The 3,597-nt window shown below is 33.2% G+C and overlaps 1 protein-coding gene across 1 annotated transcript in view; it reads right to left on the bottom strand.

Annotated features, from left to right (window-relative positions):
* LOC103524793 overlaps window positions 1–3,326 on the bottom strand; it is a 49,554-nt gene extending 46,228 nt beyond the window's left edge. Inside the window, exon 1 of the mRNA XM_017449744.2 lies at window positions 3,219–3,326. The gene's annotated coding sequence lies outside the window, so the exon portion shown is untranslated. The remainder of the gene's footprint in view (window positions 1–3,218) is intronic.
* Window positions 3,327–3,597: the final 271 nt, after the last annotated feature.

Genomic DNA, 3,597 nt, shown 5'->3' with positions numbered 1-3,597 from the left:
TTGATACTTTAATTTTGTTTGAGGGCCATTCTCCAAAGATGGCTCAGGGCCGCTCTAGAGTGCCTAAAGTAACCCGAATCACTGCTTTACCCTTTTTCAAAAGTTTCCGAATTCCAGAAGAAAATAAAATCTCTATTAGCTAATTACAGCCGACTTTTAATAGGAAGAAAATAAACACAAAAGGTACTTCAGAAAATGTTGAAAATGTGGTGCAAAGATGAAAACTTGGATCATGTGAGTAGGTATTAGGAAAAGCGAATGCAGGGTTGAAAAATGTGTAATTTTATGCTGAGAAAAACTCAATAAATTTAGTAATTCTAGGAGGATTATTCCCATTTTTCTAAGAATGACCCTTTTTGGCTTTTATGACGTCACGACCCGCGGGAAGCTTAGACGGAGAACATGGGAATTTGAACATTTCTTGCAAACTTGATAATGATAGGAACAACGGAACTAGCCAAATTAGGAACACTGATGATATCTCTACTATATATGATTGTAATCTCTCTTATCTATTCGCTGATCTTTACTGTGGACTAATGTTTATCCATAAACCAGCGTTGATACTTTAATTTTGTTTGAGGGCCATTCTCCAAAGATGGCTCAGGGCCGCTCTAGAGTGCCTAAAGTAACCCGAATCACTGCTTTACCCTTTTTCAAAAGTTTCCGAATTCCAGAAGAAAATAAAATCTCTATTAGCTAATTACAGCCGACTTTTAATAGGAAGAAAATAAACACAAAAGGTACTTCAGAAAATGTTGAAAATGTGGTGCAAAGATGAAAACTTGGATCATGTGAGTAGGTATTAGGAAAAGCGAATGCAGGGTTGAAAAATGTGTATCGCAAAACTAATTGGTTTGCCTGCGATTTAATATTCTGTGATTGTAGTGAGCTTTCAGTAATTCATCACAATTAGGTAGGTTTTTCCTGTAGGTAGTTTGTCTATACAGTCATGCTGTGAAAAATGTGTAATTTTATGCTGAGAAAAACTCAATAAATTTAGTAATTCTAGGAGGATTATTCCCATTTTTCTAAGAATGACCCTTTACGGCTTTTATTAAATTTATTCCTAGAAGTAAGTTCCCACAACAAGGCGTAAATACAATAAGCTAAAAATTTAATCAATTTAATTAAACATAAAATATAGGTAAATCAAAAACTTACCTAATATTTCTAAATTTTACACCCAAAATAAATAAAATATTATCGAATTTCACTGAAAAAACACAAATCACAACATAAAATTAATTTTATTTTTATGATTTAAATTTAAATAATTCGTTAATGTCAAATCACTAAAAAAATAAATATTTTCTTTCTAGTGATCCTGACTAGATCAGCGAAACTTTGAGACTGAACTGACTTTATTCAGAATATTCAGATTCATTCTTAGGGTACTTTTCTGTGGTGGAAATCCTTGACCTTGCTATGGTATAGTTTGATAGAAAGAAAGAGAAAGACACACTATTCTCTCATGTTCGGGCACTTCCATATCTCTTTCCTTGTCTGTATCATTTATCATATTATTGGTGGCAAATACTTCATTACATACGCGTTCATAGTTGTTATTATTGTCATAATGCTCATTTAATACAAGTTCAAGTTCAATGGTACAACCATATTTGATTCGTTAGAGTGTTAGACTTGATTAGATTTAATGTTTTCATTGTTGTACCTACTATGATCATTAGGTACAATTACCACGCTGTCTACACCGTCACCAAATGTGATCTAGAATCCAGACTTGTTCCTCATTTGGTTTACTTCCTGGTCGTAAGCGTAAGATAATCACCATTAGGTATGTTTCTTGTTGAAAATTTACAAGAAAACAAACTCAATCGCACAAAAAATGCGTGGGGTAATTTGACATTACCACGCTGTCTACACCGTCACCAAATGTGATCTAGAATCCAGACGTGTTCCTCATTTGGTTTACTTCCTGGTCGTAAGCGTAAGGTAATCACCATTATGTTTCTTGTTGAAAATTTACAAGAAAACAAACTCAATCGCACATAGATGCGTGGGGTAATTTGACAGTTATCCGATTTTGAAGCATGTTCTTATCTTATCAAGGTTGTCTTGATTTCCTAAAACGGAGTTCCTGGATTCTGGATCTAGGAATTAGAAAAAGTTCCTGGACAGTGTTTACGAAAACGAACTTTAGTAGGGTGAATGTAGGTAAAAGAAAGAAAGGGGGGAGAGAGAGAGCGAGCTAACTTGAAAGTTGCAATTATTATTATTATCTAACGAATTCTAATAGATAATCTCTGCTGAAAATTATTATCATCATCATTATTACTATTACTGCCATGGAATTGTCCTATAATTACTTCTCGAGAAAAATCTTTGGCTTCACAACGAATCCGCAGATGCACCATATCCATGTTACGTCAATGGTTCTTTTGCTTTTCGCCTACCTATTAATAATTTGAACAATAATATTATTGGTATGCTGAAGTTAAGATAGGTTAGCTATTTACAATAGATAGTAGGTACATACCTACATAGTTTTATAGTATACATAGTTTTTATATAGGATGTCTATAAAGTCTTTCACCTAGTAGATTCCTCAAAACCTGCGACCACATCATAGGGAAACAAAATGTCTTTTTAACCGTGCTTCTTAAATGCGATATCAAATATTAAGTTAGGTAATTAAGCTTTTCCAATTCCAAGCCCTTAATAACTTATCATTTGAGGATTCTAAATTCTTATTGAGATTTTGAACATATTAACCTCCACTGAGTTTATATGGCCAAGACCGAAAAATCTTGGACTCAAAATGAATTAGGTACCTATCTACTTAAATAAAGGTTTTTCCATTGTTCCTGTTTCTGAATGATTTTATAAAAGATCATTAATCTTCTTCGTTTTCAGAAGTTTCAGTGTCTAGGTACTTCTAGTCGGTTTGATGACTCGTCACTTGGATTCCATTGAGTGACACTTCACACTGAAGTAAAATCCAGATCCTGATACGTATATCATTGTATATAGCAGCAGGTTTCTGTAAACCCCCTCATAATAATGTACCTATGTCATCTAAGGAGATACTAACATGTAACAGACTCAGAGTACAATCACCCCTCCTCAGTGATAAGACATAAGAATCAGGAAAGGGGGGAAAAACCTACTGTTATCTAATGTCGTCATTAGAGACATTAGAATAAAATCTAAAGCACCTAAAGGAAATTGTTTAAGTAGGTAATAGGTATACTCACATTTTGAAATTGGGGAATACCATTCTATCAATAAATTAGATCAGCCAAAGAAGAGGTAAAGAAAGAAGCAAAGAATAATCACGAAATAAAAACAACAATTTAGAAAAGTTTGATGGGTGATGTCTGTTTGTAGGTCAATAAAATTTGTGTCCTACATACTAACATCTGTTATCTGGTCTGAACAGTGTTGGTACATTGGTACCTATTCAATACACTATTCAATACACTATTCAATATAAATGATAATATAGTTAAGATAAATGAGAATGAGAGAAGTTGGTACTAATGGTAGGTACTCTTAATAAGTCCACATACATATAATATTCTATTTCTATGTCATAAACTTGAAAATAACAGTCATAATATTGTCATAGGTAGT

Source organism: Diaphorina citri, unplaced genomic scaffold (assembly GCF_000475195.1).
Source record: "Diaphorina citri unplaced genomic scaffold, Diaci psyllid genome assembly version 1.1 scaffold120, whole genome shotgun sequence".
NCBI lineage: Eukaryota > Metazoa > Arthropoda > Insecta > Hemiptera > Psyllidae > Diaphorina > Diaphorina citri.
This window is presented reverse-complemented; position numbering and strand designations above follow the sequence as displayed.